The following is a 21,027-nucleotide window of genomic DNA, read 5'->3' on the forward strand; positions in this document are numbered from 1 at the left end:
TCAAAAGTTTTGGGATACTGCTAAAGTGGTAATAAGAGAAAAGTTTATATCATTACAGAGCTATCTCAAGAAACAAGAAAAATCCCAAATAAGCAGCATAACATTACATCTTAAAAAACTAAAAAAAGAAGACTTAATAAAGTTCAAACATAGCAGAAGGAAAGAAAAAATAAAATTACAGAAGAATTGAATGAAATTGACAACCAAATGACAAATAGAAAAAATTAACTCAACATAGAGCATGTTATTGGAAAAGATCCCTAAAATTGACAAATCCCTAGCTAGAATCACTAATAAAAAAAGATGAAAGGCACAAATAAACAAAATCAGAAATGAAAAGAGAACTTATGACAGAAACTACAGAAATATAAAGGATCATTACAACAAAACTATGAAAAACTATATGCCACCAAATTTGATAACCTAGAAGAAATGGACAAGTTCTCAGAAATACACAACCTTCCTACAGAATCACAAAGAACTGGAAAATCTAAATAGACCGATCAACAGTAAGGAAAATGAAACAATCATCTAAAACCTCTCGAAAAGTAAAAGTCCAGGACCAATTGGCTTCACTGCTGAATTCTACCAAACATTCAAAGATGATCTAATACCTGTCTTTCTCAAACTCTTCCAAAATACTGAAGAAGAGGAATATTTCCTAACTCATTTTATGAGGCCAACGTTACCCTGATACCAAGAGCTGGTAAGTATAAAACAATCAGAAAATTACAGACCAATATCTCTGAAGAATACAGATGGAAAAATCCTAAACACAGTAAGTACTAGCAAATCAAATACAACAACATGTTAAAAAGATTACACATCACAATTAAGTGAGGGTTCATTCCAGAAGGGCAAGGATGGTTCAACACAGGCAAATCAGTCAATGTGATGTACCACATTAACGAACTATACGATAAAAATATAATCACATCAATAGATGAAGGAAAAGAATTTGACAAGAAACAGCATCCATTTTTTAATAAAATACGTAATAAATAAAATGGGTATAGAAGGAAAGTACTTCAACATCATAAAGGCCAGAAATGACGAACCCTCAGCTAATATACTTAATGGCAAAAAATTGAAAACTTTTCCTCTAAGATCAGGAACAAGACAAGAATGCCCACTCTCACCACACCTATTCGATATAGTATTGGAAGTCGAAACTGGAGCAATCAGGCAAGAGGAATAAAAAGCATTCGAATCTGGAATGAAGAAGTCACATTATCTCTGCTTGCAGATGACAAGATTCTCTATATAGATACCTGAACCAAGAAACTGTTGGAAACGATAAACAAATAAAGTTACAGGATACAAAATCAATGTCCGAAAATCCACTGTGTTCCTACCCATATACTAACAATGAAATTTCAAAAAAAACAAATCAAGAAACAATTCTTTTTGCTACTACATTAAAAAGATTGAAACGGCTAGGAATAAACTTAACAAAGGATATGAAGGAGCTATACACTGATAACTATAAAACATTATTAAAAGAAATTGAAGGAGAGACAAAGAAATGGAAAGATATTCCATGTTAATGAATGGGAAGAATCAACATGGTTAAAAGGGCCATGTTACCCCAGGCAATAAACAGATTTAATACGATCTCTATCAAAATGCCAATGGCATTTTTTAAAGAAATAGAACAAAAAATCATCAGATTTCTATGGAATCACAAAAGAACCCAAATAGCCAAAGTCAACCTGAGAAAAAAGAACAAGGCTCGAGGTACTGCCTGACTTCAAATTGTAATACTAAGCAACAATAATGAAAACACCACAGTATTGGTTGGCAGAAAAACAGACGTACAAACCAATGGAACAAAACTAATAGCCAAGACATAAAACCACATATAGATCAGGTTTATAATTGAAAATTTTTCAACATAAGAGCCAAAAACATACAATGGAGAAAGGAAAGCCTCCTTAATAAATGGTGCCGGGAAAATTGGAAAGCCACATGCAAAAGACGAAACTAGACTGCTGTCATCATTTACCAAAATTAACTCAAAATGGACTAAAACCTAAATAGAAGACATGAAACAATAAATTTCATAGAAAAAAAAATGTAGGCACTAAACTCATGGACCTTGGTTTTGGAGAGGACTATATGACCTCAAAGGCAAGGAAAGTGAAAACAAAAATCAATGAATGGAACTATATCTAACTCGAAAGCTTCTGCACAGCAAAAGAAACCATCGACAAAACAAAGAGGCAAGTAACTGAATAGGAGAAGATATTTGCAAACAATGCCTCTCATAGGGGCCTAACATCCAAAATATATAGAAAACTCACACGACAACAAAAAATCAAGCGATTCAATTAAAAAATGGCCAGAGAACCTGAACAGACACTTCTCCATGAAGACAAATGGCTGACAGACAGACGAAAAGATGCTTAACTTCACTAGTATTACGGAAATGCAAATCAAAACTATAATGAGATACCACCTCACATCTGTATTATCAACAAGACAAGAAAGAACAGGTGTTGGAGAGGTTGTAGGGAAAAGGGAACCCTCATGCACTGCTGGTGGGAATGTAAACTGGTACAGCCACTATAAAAAACAGTATGGAGGTTCTCTGGAAAATTAAGAAAAGGATTACCTATGATTCAGTAATCCCTCGTCTGGGAACCTACCCCCAACAATTGAAAACATTTACCCATGAAAGTATATGCACCCTGATGTTCACTACAGCATTACTCACAACGGCCAGGACATAGAAACAACCAAAGTGCCCTTCGATGGATGATCAGATAAAGAAGATGCGGTCCATACATACAATGGAATATTACCCAGCCATAAGAAAAGATGAAATACTGCCATTTGCGACAACATGGATAGATCTTGAAATTACCATGCTAAACTAAGAAAAATAAGTCAGACAGGAAAAGTTGACAATCATATGATTTCACTCACATGTGAGATATAAAACCGAAAGCAACAACTGAACAAGACTAACAAAAACTCATGGACACACACAACAGTTTAATGCCTACCAGAGGGAAAGGGGGAAGGAAGGTGGTAGATTAGGAGAAAGGGGATCAAATATATGGCGACGGAAGGAGATTTGACTTTGTGGTGAACACACAACGAGATACACAGATGATCTATTATTGAACTGTACACTTGAAATCTATACAATGTTATCGACCGATGTCACCACAATAATTTAAAAAAAATGAATAGGCTACCGTTTTATGTAAGGTCTATGACAGATCTCAAACTAAATACTGAACGAAAGAAGCAAGACAGAATACAACATTTATATAACACTTAAAGGGGGAAATATTCTGTATTGTTTAGGGACATACTTATTTACATACGGTAAACCCATAACAGAAAGCGATACAATCAAGATTGCAAGTGTTAAAATAAAAAAGAAGGCTCAACGAAAAGCCTGTTCTCTCTAGGCAAAGGACCAGGAGAGATACGGGCAAACAAGAGAGGAAATTCGCACATAAAACAGTTCTATGCTAAACACCATCCTCATCCATACCAGCACAGGCCCAGTAAAGAACCTACACATTCACCACGACCAGGCTGTAAAGACTCAACCCAAACTGTCCCTCTCCCTGTGCATCTATTTTTTCCATTTACGGGGAATGCCTGAGAAAGAAAAGACTATAACTTGCTTACATCTATGCGATTTACACACATGCCACACATCTTTTAGAAGGGCTACAATAAAAGAGGATGACCGACCACAAGAAGTGCTAGCAAGGATGTAGTGCAATTGAGACTCACACACTGCTGCTAGAATGGAGGACCGTTACTACCACATTGCAAAACTCTTTCACATAGTCTAAAATTACTTAAAGGTACACCTCTCATGTGATCTGGCCATACCATTCCTTCATGTTCGTCCAAAAATATAAAAATATACATCCACACAAAGACATGTACAACAATGCACACACCATAGGAGAGGAGGAAGGTTTAGGTAGAAAAAGGAGGGGGAAACTCAACTCAATGAAGGGATGGATATATACAGTATTTGGCTTCTGGTAATGGTATTTAAAAAAAAATACATATATATATATATATATATATATAATGTCAACGCTTATATTGCTCAATTTAAACTTATAACCTTTGTTTAAACTCAATTATATTTCAATGAAGCCATTACAAAGTGTGAGCTGCAACAACATTTATAGCTAAAGAAATATTTACAGCAACAATAAATGCAAAATCCTGAAATTTGCGATTGTAAAACCCGCCTCCTAATATTCGGGAGAAATCAATATCAAACTAGTAATACAAATGAAACAACAAAATTAAGGTCTATGAGTGGTATTACAAAAAATACAGAGAAAGATGAAAAAAACAATTTTTTTTTTTTGGTGGAGCTGCGGGGACAGTTACATACACCTCTGGTTAGATCGATAAAGGAAACAAAGATGAACATACATCCGACATGAACCATGCGAAAAAGAAATCCTCGTGCCATACCCTGGTGACACAAAAATGATTATATAACTGACTTTATGCTAAAATGTTTGATATATGACAAGCAAAAATTGCAAGGAAGACACAGCTTGATGAACAATAAAACGTATAGAATCTCAATTGTCCTATAACTTGTAAATAAGCTGTGTCTATCATGACATATCTTCCTGCAAATGAATCCCAAGTGCTGTGCCTTAAGTTGTGAACATTTCCACATAATGAAAAAGGTAGTAACAACTATCTTGCACAAGCCTTTCTAAATTATAGAAATAGTAAAAATGTTTCCCAAAATCCTTTGTGTGATCCCTATAAACTTTACATCAAAATGATAAGAAAAAGAAAAGATACAAAGCAATGGTGTATATTTCTCATCAATCCCTGACTCCCCCAAAAAACACAATTTATGTTTGACAAGAGAAACCAAAGGTACTTCACCTATAATACCCCCAGCAACATACTGGATTTAAACCAAGAAGGAATTCTAGTGAGATAAAAATTTCGGTATCGAATAACTATCATAAACCCAGTAACGATTTAAAAAAAAAGCGCAGCCATTATCATACATATATGAACCCTTAGCCAAAAATATACAACTTCCCACTTCCACATAGCCAGTGTCTACCTTCCCCTCCCCCGCCAACAACCTCCAATCAGGGCACACCCAAGCCTTCCTTCCTTTTTCCCACCAAAAAGCTTCCCAACTCCACTGTCTGCCTTCTAGTCTCTGCCAAACACAAGTAATGTTGGCTGACTCCCTTGCTACAGCAAGCTCCAAATAAATAGCATTTTCTTATTCTTATTTGGATAATATTCATTTATTTTACTATTCTAGTCATTAAATAGCCTATTATCTTATAAATATTTGAAATATCAAAAGTTATTATATATTAATTGCACATATACATATAACCTTGTTACTTGCACATATATAGAGAGAACATGAGCCTCTCATTAATTCATTCCAATATATATTTATACATACAAATTATTTCATATGTAGACTATGTCTGCCAAATTGAATGTTATGTTATAATTACTATAGGTATAAAATATTTTGCTTTAAGTAGTATGTAACATCACATTATTGTTAATCAGGAGTTTTATTTGTTCTCACACAATTTCTCATGCATGTCAGCATGAGAACCAAATTAATAATTAAAATAAACTCTTGATATTTGCACGGGAACTTGACAACTCCTTTTAATTTGTATATAATATGTGCAGATATTTGTATATACTTTAATGAGAAATCAGAATTAGATATTTTGGATTTTGCAAAATATTTTTTGCACATGAGACTTCTTTGCTTTTGTTTTGTTGCTACTGTCAATCCCATAAATTGTCTTTATTTACATAAATGAAAAATTTTAGATTGATAAAACGGCTATTAAATTTTTAAAATATTTTGTCAGTAAAATGTATGTTAAACATCTATGTGATATATACGTTTAACAGTGAAGTGCACAAATGTATAGGAGCAAACATTTCTGAAAAATAAAGCTCATTACTTACCAAAAACGAGGATTCCAATGATGGCTGTATTCTCAAAAGAATCCTTCGAGAAATGGCAAAAATGGAGCAGCATCATTCAATGCTGAAAGAAAAAATAAAACTATCGACCCAGAATTCTTTATTAACCAAAACTACCCTGCCAAACTGAGAGTGAAATAAGATACGGACACATAAACAAACTTGAGACGATTTTCCCTGTCCAAAAAATAATATTACATAATCCTACAGGAAGTTCTTCAGGCTGAAGGGAAAAAATACCTGATAGAAAACTACAGAAAAGAGAGAAGAGCACTGGATAGGGAAAATATGCAGAGAAACATAAAAGACTACTTTTTTCTGTATTTCTTTTTAAAAAACTGTTCCCTGAAAAATGATAAACCATACTTTAATTTGCGAAATCAATCTGTGCATTTAAGCTTCATGCATTTAAGTGAATACACAATATATTTTTAAAAATTAATGGGCAATAATAATTTACATATAATCGGTTTAAGTTTTAAATAAAAACATTTAAATAATATATTTGACAAACGAGTCAAGAGATAAGAAATAGATTCATCTTGTTTTGAGGTTACATATACATGAATTGGTATACTTTATACTATTAGACCAAGATAATTTAAAGAGTCATATGTCAATGCTTTGAGTAACCACTAAATATAATACGAATAGATATAGGTAAATTTTGGTTGTCATTGCAGCATAAAAAAATTATCACAAAACTTGTCGTCTGTAATATATTCCATATTTACTTGTCTGTTTTCCACCAAGATATACTTCAATAATATACCTCAATGTGCATACCTGGCACATTTAGGAAACTAAAGGAACACTTTGGCAAAAGACTAGATAACTGACTAAAGGAGAAAAATAATGAAAACTAAAACATACTTCAAAAATCAGTATGTGCAGAGCTGTTTTCTTCAGTATTGGTTGATTAGCCACTTCTGCCCAACCATTCTGCTGAGAAAACCAGGAAAGCTGTAAGATATTAATCATTTTGTTCAAAGGTACCACAAACACAAAGAAGTAAGCATCTGAAGGAACAGGATCTCAGAGAAGCCCAGGCAATAAGACACAAATTCAGTAGCATTTTTCTCCACAAGCCTTTTGCTGATTCAGAGGTGACAGAGTACAGGAAACTAAGAAAAAAGTTGCAGCTTGAGAAGCTAACCAATTGACCAGGGCTTCCGGTGGTCTCACCAACCTGGGGCACACAGATTGGTTTCAAGCCCCGCTGGCAGAGAGGATCTGGAAAACAACCTCGTAGTAAATTTAACATCCTTAAGGGTCTGAGATCTAAATGTTGAAATGAAGCTGAAACAGAAAAGTACTCAAAAATTCTGAGACCCAGCTTTAAAAGACTCAATCACTGATTGTAATGAGATGAACTATCTTACCACACTAACTGCCTCCCAGAAGCAAAAGAAAATGCTCCCTAGAGGAAGATAAAATCACCCAGAACCTCCAATTACCTCTATACTATTTCATGTAATAATTCATGCATGCATTAAAAAAGCAATTATACATACAAAACATGAATGAGAACAAAAGGATCAGCATCAGGCCTGCATCCAGTTTTTCCATTCCTGGGACAGAAAGAACAATGACTTAGTTACACCCATGCAATTTAGACTTATACTGACATACCACAGCACACCTAAAAGTGCTACCATTAAAAATATTGACCATAACACTGACAAGTATATAGAGCAACTGTGCCATTCATACACTGCTAGTAGGGTATAAAATCATATAATCAGATTACAAAACACTTTGGTATTTTCCAAAGTATTTTAAAGATACACATATCATGTGACCCAGCCATTCCGTTCCTTAATATTTATACAAGAAAAATGAAGTGGGTATGCTCACGAAGAATTCTATGAAAATGTTCACAGCATGAAAAAGACGGAAGGGCCTGGGCTGGATCACAAGAAGGAAAAACCTGAAGATGCACATGGAAACCTGGGAGAGGGATGAATATGTTCATCAACTTAATTGTGGCAATGATTTCAAAAATATAGATATTTTTAAAATTGCACTATTTTAATGTTGTATAGTTTATTTTAATTAACTATGCCTATGAAAAATTGTTAAAATGTGTGGGATCCACAAAAATGTATATCTAAAGAGATTTTAACATTAAAAGCAAAAAAAGAAATCCTGAAAAGATCTGATAATCCACCTCAAAAATCAAGAACAAAAGAATTGATTAAACCAAATAATAATAATAGAAGAAAATTAGAATCATTTAATGAAACCCAGAAAAAAATACAAAGTTAAGATTGAAAATCCAAAAATTGCTAATTTTTTTGGAAAAGGTTAAAAATCATAAATCCTGGCAAAACTGATCACACACACACACACAAAAAGACATCACATCGTCAATACCAGAAATATAGAGAAAATCACCACAGATGCTAGAGACCCTTACATAATACCTGAAGTCATATTACATGACAAAATTTCAGAAAGATACAGCTTAACAATTTTTAAAATCCTATGTTTTAATTAAATTGTATACGCAACAAAAATCCTTCCTACAAATGATTTCTATGTGCTGATGCCTAATTGTGTGAATTTTTCCATGAATATAAAAAATAAGTAACACCAATCTTGCACAAACTCTTCCACAGAATAGAACAGTAAAAGCACTCACCAAAATATTTAATGAGATCTCTATAAATTTTACACTAAACTGATAAGGACATTTAAAAAAAGGAAAATCAATGGTTGACATACATCATAACAACATATAAAAAAAAATTCCTTATTTTTGAAAAACAAAGTTCAGACACACTTTAATGACAGTATCCCAGTAACTAGTTGGGTTTAATTCAAGAATGGATTCTTAGTGGCTCAACATTTTAAAAGCAAATCTTTTTCACAAAAGACAAAATCATGTCATTATCACAACAGACGACAAGAAACCATTTGTCAAATTTACTATCAAGTTATGAGTTAAAAAAATCAAAAACTATAGCAAATATAATTAGTGATGCAATACTGAAAAACACAACCTGAGAGCAGGATGGAGGAAAGGTTATCTATTATGACCAGTCCTATTCAACATTTTATGGAGATCACAGTCAGGCCAATAAAACAGGGAAAAGTTAAAAAATAAATGATTGGAAAGAAAGAAAAGAACACATCTTTATTTATACATTGTATGTTTATGTTTCCAGACTATCTAAAAACAATCTATATTAATAAATTAAAATAAATGCATTTAGTGTTATTGCTGGATTCCACAACTTAAATACATGTCTGAAAATAGCAATTCTCACTAAACATTTTGTGTACATCATAAGAAATGGCATGAAAACCAAGAGCATAGTTTTAAGCCTTTTTCCATATACTGATGAGATAAAAAGTGAGGATTTTAACCCTGATTACTGTTGTCACTTTTTCTGATATCATGGCAACAGAGGCCCCTCAATAGTAAGCTCTACATTAAACTTGACATTTAACCCTGAAGAGTAAAAAGAGCATTATTTGTGACAATTTTACTTACGGCCCCTAGTTTAATGATTTCACTGACTAAATAGAGGTCAGCTTCTTATAAATGGTTCACAACTAAAATTATTTCTCCATTTAAATTTTCTGTACTTTTTCTTATAATTTCTTTCCTATCTAGCTCTGGTCTAATTCTGGCTTTGAGCATAACTTCTCACTGAACTATACTACTTTTAAAAATGAAAAAATGTTGATAATTCAAAAGAATCATTAGTGATATGCTGTCATGTGGCAATTCGTTTTAATTGATTACAAATAAGATGTTCACTCAGCATAAAATTTCCAAACTATGCAGATACATATCCTTTCACAGACATAACTATGACTAGCAGTAAACAGTGTAATTTAACAAATACACATATGAATATGCATTTATATACATTTATATACTTGTGAACACGTGAAATAAATTATAATTTGGTTGCTTTCTATTAAAAATATGTCCTAGAGATACCTTCCGCGATTATTTAAGATCTATCTGATTGGGGGTAAAACCTTCGGTGCACTTAGAGTATGATAATATAGTCCATTAAAAATAGTTGTTTTGCCTTCTTATATATTTTTATGTACCCATTTGACAGGTTCTGTCAGATATAGTGATAGAAAGGCAATTACTGTGGAAAAAGGTAGACAAATTTAAAATATTGATTAAAAAATAGTAAATTAATTTCCAAAACTCAATACCATTTTACACTCCCTCCAAATTCTAGTATCGATATATAAAAAAGGTTATACTTTTCTATTTATTTAAGTTCCACTAAGTATTAAGCACATTGTATATTAATTGCCAATTAGTACTTATTTTTGTGTTTATCACATTCATTTTATTAATATAATTTTTAAAGAGTATATAATTATTTGAATATCAAAATTATTACCTAAGTATGTTTACATGTATATATGCATAAAAATATTACTTCCACTCCCATTCTATATATTCCGCTATTGAACTGGTTCTGATATGTACTCCATATAAATAATTTCACCGACAATGTTTTCCAAAGAATTTTATTGTATATAATTACAGTAAATATAAATATTTTGCTGTAGGTAATAAATGTCACTTTATTAAGAGTCTCATATTAGTTTCTCATCGAATTCAACAATTATAACATAATATTAGAACAATTATAACAAGTCATTTTGATATTTTGCTTATGAATATGCTTAGTTTTAATTTTTAGATAATCTATGTATATTTTTACGTATCTTAGTAAGAAAAAAATGGATGCCTTGGCTTTTGCTATTATTCACCTGAGTTTTTTTTTGCTTTTGCTTTTGTTGCTATTTTAAAGCCAATAAATTATCCTTTTATACAAATGAGAAATTCTGGATGGACGAAATAGCTATTTAACTTTTTAAATATTTTCGTAGTAAACTATATATTAGATATGTATATGAAACATAAAGAATATTAGTGAAATCTACAAAATTGAAACCTCTGAGAAGTCAAGACACGTTACCTTCCTCAGAACGACGACATGAACAATGGCCGCCTTCTCAACAGAGTCCATAGAGAACCAAAAATAATGGAACAGAATCTTTCTGACCCTGAAAGACAAGATAAAACTGGCAATAGAATTATCTTTCCAAGTTGAAAGTAAATTAAGACGGACCCAAATAAACAAACCCGTGAGGAACCGTCCGTTACGACCTATTACTGACGTTGCTACCGTAAGTTCAAAGGTTGAAGGGAAAAGGCTCTAGATGGAAACTAAGAAGAAGTGAAATGTGCGAACAGCACTGGGAGGAAGACTAAGATGTCGCCCTCTCCTGGTCGGAGTAGGTAATGTCAGTTGTCTGGCATTCCAGCCCAGGAATCTGTGCAGCATCTCAAGTGTTACATTGTCTTGGACACAAAGATTCATTAAGCTTGGCTCAAAACTCCGAGCAGAGCCATAAAACCCATCTTTCTAAGAAAAAGGTGTTAAAGAATGTGTGGACATATTTTTAGACTGCCACAAATAAATATTCAGAAAAATAATTTGAATTGAGTAGTAAAAAGTCTTCAATAAACACAAAAGTAGACACAAAAGGAAAAAACAAAAACAGGGAAAAATAAAAAAACAATAACAAGGTGGTAAAATTTAAAGCAAACTATTTAATAATAATATTAAATTTAAAAAGAAGTAATCATTCCAATTAAAATGAAGAGTTTTTCAGGCCAGATAAAAAGCAAAACCCAATTATATGCTGTTTATATGTAATTTGAATTGCAAGACACTGTTAGCTTGAAAGTAATACTATAAAAACAATATACCATGTAAAATTAAGCAGAACAAAACTTGAATGGGTACATTTATGCCAAAATAGACTTTAAGGAACAGAATATAACTAGTGATATACAAGGACATCACATTGTAATTAACAGATACATTTATCAGTAAGGCAATACTAAATGTTTAAGTGCCTAACTGCAGAATTTTAAAGTACATGAAACAAGATCTGATTTTTTTTTTGTAATTTTTATTTCTCTTCTATAATTCTTCATTTGTCTTCTATTTATTTGAACATATCAGGCATTTTTAATACATATCTTATAGGTCTTTTACCTGGTTAACTTGTAGTCCTATTTCCACTATCTACTGTTTCAATCGAATTTTAGTCACATGTTTTTTTCTCCTACTTATCCTGATGATTTTTAATTGTATGCCAGAAACTAGATATGAAAATTGTAGAGATACTTCGAATGTAATTTTACTATGGCTGAGCAACTAATAGCCCTATCATTTCCAGGCCTATTTAATCCAAACAGAGACTAAAATGGTTCAAAGTTGAGCCTGGTAAGAGTTGGTTAATTTCAGGTTTACTGTTGCTCCCAACCACAGCCTTCAGTGTCCCGCCCAAATCCAGCAGAATTTACAGCCTCTTATCCTGCTTTCCACTACACACAGACACTGATTAGTGAATCCTGAAATCTGTTTTTCCTGTGGCCTGGTGAGTTTATTGAAAGTTCTGCCTCTAAGTAAACTACCTGAACCTATAGATCTGTCAAGGGGAAAGACAGTTGCAAATGCTCAACTGAAGTCCATGGATCCTCACTTTGTAATTTTCCCAGCAAACCATTGCCTTTGTTAATTTCCTTTCTCCTTCTCTTTCTCCTCCTTCTCCTTCTCTCTCTCTCTCTCTCTCTCTCTCTCTCTCTCTCTCTCTCTCTCTCTCCTTCTCTCTCTCTCTTCCACCATTTCAGATGATATAGATGATCTGTTTTACCTAGCCTGCCTTGATCAGACAAGCATCTCCAATTTATAAATGAGTACATATTATGGATCCTAATGTGCCTCTGACTTTGTTTTTTTGACTCAATATGATGTTAGTGAGATTCATCCATATTGATCTGTACAGTTCTAGTACATTTATTTTCAAATGATGGACATTTAGGTTGTTTTTATCATATAGATAGATAGATAGATAGATAGATAGATAGATAGATAGATAGATAGATAATAGATGAGAGAGAGAGAGAGAGAGAGAGAGAGAGAGAGAGAGAGAGAGAGGAAGAGAGAGAAATGATAGATAAATAGATAGATGTGGGTGGGTGGGTAGCTAGAGAGAGAGAGATAGACAGACAGACAGACTGATGATTGATAGATTGACTTGGTCAGAGATTGTAATTTGTTTGCTAAAACTTTTTTAAAATCCTTAATACTTATTTCAAGATTTAATAGATATGATCAGCTGTCTATTATTTATGCTAATATAAGAACATGTACATACCTACCTGTACCTTAGCCCTTATCTTCTCTAATATATCTCCTTAATAACTTGTTTTTTTCCACATTAGGCAATGACTAAATAATATACCTCCAAGAGATGGACCATATTTGGCACATGTTGGGAACTGGAGAAACATTTATGGAGTCAATGAAAATTTTAAATGGAGGAAAATTAAGCAAATGATGACAAAAAGGATTGAATTTCCAAGAATATTTTCCTCGAAAGAATTTGTTCATCTTCTTAATATCTATTTTGGATTAATTGGCTATAGGAAGCAAACCTATTACAAATTAATAAATAGTCCCTCAAAAAAATGGTATTTGTATAGATGTTTGTTTCCAGTAGTGGCCAGCCATTTCAGCCCAACTATCCTACTCAGAAAAACTAGGAGAGCTGGAAGATATTAAAGATGCTATGCAAAGTTACGAAAGGCCCAAAGAAGGGACAGGATCTTGGAGAGATGAGAAACCCAAGTAGTGAAACCAAATTTGGTATCACCTTTTTCCCTTTCAGTCCTTTAGTAACTCAAGACATCATTGAGGACTGAAAATGCTAAGCAGAAAGTTGTAGCTCAGAAGCTATGCAGCTAACCAGGCCTTCTAGTAGTCTCACCAGCCCAGGGGACACAAATTGGATCTGACCACACACCAGGAAGGAGAGGTTCTGGAAAATAATCCAACAGATCATTTGACATCTCTGAGAGAATATGCTCTACATGTAAATATGAACCAGAAATACAAAACTTAGAAAACCTGAGACCTAGCTTCGAAAGGACTCAATCCTTCATTATTATAAGATGAATTGCTCCCATGCTAACTGCCCCTCGGAAACAAAATAAAATGTTCCCTGGCCTTCAATTATCTCCATAATATTTCATACAGAAAACCTAGTTGTAATCAAAAATAACTATAGATGCAAAAATGAATGGAAATAAAAGATTAACATTAGGCCTATATTATATTTCTTTTATTTATTGTGGATGCCTAAAACAGAAAGATCAATGACTTGGTTATACCCATACAAATTAGAGTGACAGTGAGATATTACTGTACACCAGTTAGAGGAACTACAATTAAAAGTACTGATCATTCCGAGTGCTGGCAAGGATGTAGAACTACTGTAATTTCCACATGCTACTGATAGAGTATAAAATTATTCAATTATTTGGAAAAGAATTTATTGACTTTATATGACTTATGGTGTGATCTATCTCTTCCACTTCTTGGTGTTATCCCCAAGAGTTAAGGCATATGTCCATATACATATTTTAATAAGAATGTTCATTGCCTGGGCATGAAGCTATGGAGAGTCAGGAACGGTGATTCTGCAAGTCCACATGGAAATTTCAGTAGATAACAGATATGTTCACTATCTTGTTTCATAAATATATACATATGTGCAGTCACTTATATATCAATTTACCTCAAGAAATCTTTTTAAATGTGTAGGATGCACCAAAACATGCATCTAAAGAAAATTCAGGATATGATTATACCTCACAAGACTTTAGGAAAAAAAAATGGTAAAGTGAAGGCAATAAAATAGTAAAATTAAAATCAAAATTTAATGAATTTTTTAAAGTACAAAGAGAACATCAACAAAACCAACACAGTTCTTTTTTTGAAAAGGTTTATAAAATTGATAAACACCTAGTGAGACATATAGAAAAAAGGTACACATAATCCACATTAGAAATATAATGGGGGTCATTCTAGAGATATAGAGATAAAATTATAAGCGATTGTAGCCAATAAATTTGACGAGGTGAAATGACAAAATTCCAAGAAAAATACACTTAGAAAAAAAAAAACTTAGGAAATCTGATCTTGCACAACCTCTTCCAGAAAATAAATATAGTAAAAATCTTTAAAATGATTTAATTACACCCATTTGAAATTTACACCAAATCAACAAGGATTTTATCGGAAAAGAAAATCAAAGGTTTATCTCTTTCATGACTAAATAAAAAAAGAAGAATGCATAACAAACTTAATCCAAGATACATCAACAGTTGGAAATTAAGCAGCATTAACAGAACAAATGAATAAAATCATATGGTTATCCTAAAGTATGTAAAAAGCCACAACATTTACCATACTCAATTAAAAAAAAAAACTCTTAGAAATCTGAAGCAAATATAATGATTAGTGGTGAAATATTGAAAATTTATCCCCTTGAGATCAGGAACAGACAATATGCTTTCTGTCACCAGTTTGACTCAACATTTTAGGGATGCCCTTCACCAGGGTCACTATGCAAGAAAAAGATGTAAATGAAAGCATTAGGATTGGAAAGGAAGGAATGAAACTGCCATTATTCACAGATTGTGTCATTATCTATTTATACTATCTAGAAATAGTCTATGGTTAGTATGTTAGTCAATTTAGCAAGATTACTGAATGCAAACTTAAGAAAAAAGAATCAAGTGTAATTTTAGAGACCACAAACAAGTAATTTAAAAATCACATTATTATAAAATACCACTTACAACGGCATCAAAGAATATCAAACTCCAAGTATAAGTTTAATGAAAGATGTACAAGGTCTGTACACAGTAAACTGTAGAAAATTGTTCAGAAATATTAATGGAGACATGAACAATTGGAATGGTATAATGCTTTTATGGATTGGAAGATTCAATATTTTTAATCTTTTCACACTGAGTCACAGATTCAATATAATCCCAATTAAAATCCCATCATTTTTAATGATGTTAAATTTCTTCCTCAGTATGCTAGTCACATGAGTGCTTTTATATTGTGAAAATTAATCAATCTGTAACTTATGACTTGCATACTTTCTTGTATGCTTGCTGTACTTTAATGAAAACTTGAATTTATTAAAGCAAAACATTGCAGTTGTCATTTTTCTTTTTAATAAAATACTATTTTTTTCTCTTAACCAAATTAAAACTAGTTTAAGAAATTCAAGAAATAATTCAGGCTTAGCAGATTTAATAAGACAAACAGATACACAGTTTATGTTTCAGGTAGGAACCGAAGATTAACTAGATTCGAATAAAAAAGAATATTATGATGTATAGTAGAAGAGGAAGAAGGAGAAGAAGAGGAAGACAATGATGGCTACAAAGACAGGAAATTGGAAGGGGAAAAATAAAGGAAATAAGATTTAATACTACTGAGTCAAAAATATGAAAAAATGTTCAAAGAAATTGATGAACATTTAAAAATAATATGCAGAGGGGGTAAAAAACAAGCTTCCAAATGATTGATTTTAACATTTGGGAGAGACTGAAAGAAGGAAAGGGCAAGACATCTATCTCATCCGGATCCACATTACTCATCTATAAAGCTAGAGATATGGAATTAATTAACACAGAAATCCCTTCTGGCACTTCAAAGTTAGTTATGTGACAGAAAGAGTGTTGGGCCTATGGGTCAGAAATCTGGTTTTCATTTTTTCGTATTTTCATGCTTGTTCTGTATCCTTAGGCAAGTTATCTAACCTTTCAGAACCTCAGTCACTTCATATTTAAAACTTTGCTAATATTTGCTTACTCACCAGTCAGCACTGCTATGAGATTCAATTTTGACAACTGGAAGCAGAATAATCTATAAATGAGTCATAAACCTGACAAGTCATTATAAAAATGTAGTTATGTTATATTACAGACCATGTAGAGGTTTTCATTATAACTGCTAATGTGCTTTAAATTTGAATTTTCTGTAAAATGATACTTATTATACAAATATTGTGCTGGCTGGAAAATTACTGTTTGGCTATCGCCCATGGGAACATAACACTTTAACAATAAGCTTTCTGATTCTGTACCCACCCGCTTGCACAACCGACCTGTGGGTTGACAATTAGTAAGAAGAAGAAAAATAGACTTGTGTGTTCAAACAGGATGAAGAATGGGGTTTAGGGCTTAAAATTCCTGCACCTCTACATTTTGGGGCTGCTTAATTTGGAGTCTGCGTACCCCTGGCAGACCCAGGTGGATGAATAAAGAGTGCGTTTTCTATAACTCACTGATTTCTGGTGGTTTGTGTGTCTATCAGGGGCTGATGGCTACAAAAATATCAGTGAAAGACTTCAATTCAGAAATGAGTCACAGTTATTAGATATTTGAATTTCAATTGGAGATTGCATGACCATGGAATATTAAATTATTAATAAGGCTCAAATTTATTCAGGATATAATTTTTATAATTAGACAAAAAATGTCATCAACATTTTAAAGAAATGATGTTTTAACCATTAAAAACTATAACAGTATATCATAAAAAAAACCCTCTAGTATCATGTATACTTCATAGTCTCAGGAAATATCAAATAATAATAAATTCAATGATTCAAAGAAAATTATAATTTATAAAGTTATTTTGATTATTAATATGGTCTGGTGGAAAAACTATTATTAATAAATAAATAAATCTTATTCTATACTCCTTAAGACCAGCATTTTCTTCTTCTGAAAAAGAAAATGATCCCAATTCTATCTACTTCACAGAACTTTATAGAATCCAGTAATAGCATAAAAAAAAATGTGAACTATTATCATTACTGTGAATAGAAAAAAATCTCGATATCAGGGAGAAATAACATAATTTTCTTCTTTTCATCATTTTTAAATTAAAAAGACATTAAATAGTCGTAAAGCTTATGAGTTGCTTTTAGATATCTTATCACTGCTTCCTATAAGTTAGTGAAAGATTTTATGGTCCAAGATGGATTTAACATAAGCTTAACTAAATGACAAGGGAATGCTCAATATGAGATTACTTTGGGCAACCTGAGTGGTTTGGTAAAAATCAGGGGCTTGGTGGTTGGAGCTAGAATACATAGAGAAAAAACTGGAAATAAATAAGGAACTAACAATTTAGGTAAGGTAATCATAGAAAAGCAAATGACAATGTTCCATTAAAAAGAACTATTAAATCCAGTAATCAGTCACTACAGCATCTAATCAAGGAGATGAAAATGAATGCCTTCAGCAGCTGATTGAGAAAAATGAAAATTAGGAAACAGATTTTGTCAAGACTTGATAAGAAATGCATTTGCTTTCTTGCTTCTTGGTTTTCTTCAAATCACAGCTAGGAACTTTGGCTGACTTCCAAATGCCTGTTGACTTCAAATTATGAACATTCTATATAAGTTAACAGTTGATACTCTTTGCTAACTTTTTAAAAATACATACTTGTTGAATAGACATTTTGGAAGACAAGCAAATGAGTCTATACTGCTATTCCTTAAATCATGTAGAAATCAGTCAGCCACTAAAGCGATTCAGACAGTAAATCTAAATACATTTTTAAATAAACATATGGTTTACCTTATTTCTTTTGTAGAAATGCTATTAATTAGCCTATTGTGATTGAGCTTTTACATATGTTGTCCTGTGATACAAATTATTCTTTTCAGCCTCATCACCTTAAAATGATGATGACAAAATGACCTAAGAAATATGCTCCCCTTTATCATGTTTAAATTTTCTGTTAAGATACACAAAACCACCAAACCTTAATTTAAAAATCTACTAAAAGGATTTTTTTCTTTTAGAATTTCCGATTCTGAAAAGCATCTGATGTTCTGTTAAATGTTTCAAGAAATTCGATTTGCTTAAAGATAAAGAAAGGATAATTTTTCTACATTTATTTTAATGATACCTAAGATGACAAGGTGGCATTTTCTTTAACATCATGAAATAACCAAAGTCAACATTCTTGTAGCTTCCTATACCATTAACATTGTATAGGTTCAATCATTTGTTTATTGATTTATTTAGTAGTGGTACTAGGTTCTGTCCTAAGCACTAGGGATTAAATAGTAAACTAAAAAATTACATAGTTCTTGCTCCCATGTAGCCTACCTTCTAGTGGGAGAACATAAACCAAATAAATATACACCAATAAAATGTCAAATATTAGTAAGTGCTATGAAGAAAAACAGTGGTTAAACCTCACATGCTATTGTAGGTTTGAATGGGATGAGAATTGAAAATTCTCCTTTGACTTTCTTGACGTAGACGTCATTGGGCAACTTTAATAAAAATGATTGCAGTAGCATAAGACCTGGGAATCCAAGTCTTATAGGAGTGTGTTCTAGAGTGAGTAGAAGCAAGGAAATGAAGAGAACAGTACAAATAACATACTGGAGAACTTTTCTGTTAAGGGGGACGGAGAGGAAGGAACACAGTTGAAAAGGATGCAAAGTCAAGAAAGATTTTTCTCTTCCCCACTAGATAAAAAATATCATAGATGTTTTAATAGTAATGATAATAGATAGAATTCCAAATAATGGTGCATAAAGAGTAAGAGATAATTGCAAAAGTAAAGTCCTTAACTAGACAATAGAAAATAAGTTCTAGTGGTTAAATGAAGGAGTTGGCAGTAGATAGAAGGGAGACCCCATTCTTGCAATAGAAAAAAGAATACATGATTTGAAAAGTAGATCGGTTGGTGTATGTGTATAGTATTGGGTGGTATTACACTGATAACTTACTTTTTTGCTGTGCAACTGAAATAAGATATTCATTGGTTCTTGGCCAGAGAGGATGTTTGACATGAAGAATGATAAGACACCTCCTATGGGTTTCCTTAAAAGCAGATTCTGAGACAAGGACTTGGTCGTAGGTAATTTATTTGAGAGTGGATCTCCAGAAGCAAAAGAAAGTGGGAAAAAAAGAGACAAATATGTGTTGCTATGCTTTGAATCTTATAAAACTCAGTCAGAGTGATCTATACCTTGGTATCCTCTTTGTCATTGGCTTATTTAAGCCCGCATAACTTCCCTGAGTTACGGTAATGCTTTTCCTAACTGTCCCCTGTCACCAGTTCTGCCATTTACCAATCATCCATATCATAAACAAAGGAATCTGCCCCTATCTCTTGAAATCCTTCAGAAGAAATCACTTGGTCTGTAGCACAAATCTCTCATGATCTGCCCTTTACAGCTACATCTTTATCTTCCATCATGTGACCAACACACTCTCCTATCTATTTAACTGTATTATGATGCAGTCATACCCTGCATAAGGACAGTTCGGTCAAGCATGGACCACATATAAGACAGTGGTCCCATAACATTATAATGGAGCTGAAAAATTTGATCACTCAGTGACATAGTAGCTGTCATAGTAAAGTCATAAGGAAATGCAAACCATTACTGTTTTGTGCCATCTCAGCCTATTCATAGTCATGATAGAAACACCTGGGGACACTCAGCCAGGCCTGTGAGCTTCCCACAGACAGCCTCCCTTTCTAAACCATTGTTAAGACTAGACTGACCCTTGGGGGTTTTGTTAAGATTGCAAGGGACCCTTCATCAGTAACCATTAGGAAACTTTGAAAGAAAAAAGAGTTTGTCTATGGCCATGCCACCCTGAACAAGCTCGATCCTGTCTGATCTCGGAATCTAAGCAGGGTCAGGCTTGATTAGTACTTGGATGGGAGACCACCTAGGAAGATCAGGTGCTGAAGGTGTAAAAAATAAAAAATAAGGGATTATAAGCTGACAAGGTCCTTGCTATCTGTGAGGTCAACCAAGGTTTGCCGTGCCTAAAGAAGAAAAAGAATAAAAAAGAAAGAAAAAAGTTTATTTATTACTTGTAAGCCCTGGAGCTCACAAGGCTTGTGGCGAGCACACGGTGAGGTGGCAAGCAGAGAGAGAAACAGGGAGAGCTATCAAGGAGCTGGGGTCCCATTTTTTATTGGGCTGGAGGGGAGGGGCCTAGGATTTCAAAGGCTGACTCCTTATTAGCGAATTTAAAATGCAAGAGCAGGAATTCAAAGCTCAGGAAGAGAAAAACAAGTGACCCGAATGGTCAGTTATCTAAATCAACCAGGGTTCCAAAAC

At 33.0% G+C, this 21,027-nt stretch overlaps 1 long non-coding RNA gene and 1 pseudogene across 3 annotated transcripts in view; one reads left to right on the forward strand and one right to left on the reverse strand.

Annotated features, from left to right (window-relative positions):
- Positions 1 to 11,133, reverse strand: part of LOC107502949 — a 51,219-nt gene extending 40,086 nt beyond the window's left edge. The window contains exons 1-4 of one of the 3 annotated variants that reach the window (XR_001595114.2): positions 10,956 to 11,133; positions 7,506 to 7,562; positions 6,865 to 6,933; positions 5,974 to 6,055 (exon numbers count right to left, since the gene is read on the reverse strand). This is a non-coding gene — a long non-coding RNA (uncharacterized LOC107502949). Of the gene's footprint in view, positions 1 to 5,973; positions 6,056 to 6,864; positions 7,563 to 10,955 lie in introns of all 3 variants that reach the window. The other 2 variants (XR_001595115.2, XR_001595113.2) reach the window with 2 other exon arrangements.
- A 9,402-nt stretch (positions 11,134 to 20,535) lies between these two features.
- Positions 20,536 to 20,654, forward strand: LOC118608301 (annotated as a pseudogene).
- The last annotated feature ends 373 nt before the right edge of the window (positions 20,655 to 21,027 follow it).

The sequence above is a fragment of the Rousettus aegyptiacus genome, unplaced genomic scaffold, assembly GCF_014176215.1.
Source record: "Rousettus aegyptiacus isolate mRouAeg1 unplaced genomic scaffold, mRouAeg1.p scaffold_m13_p_9, whole genome shotgun sequence".
NCBI lineage: Eukaryota > Metazoa > Chordata > Mammalia > Chiroptera > Pteropodidae > Rousettus > Rousettus aegyptiacus.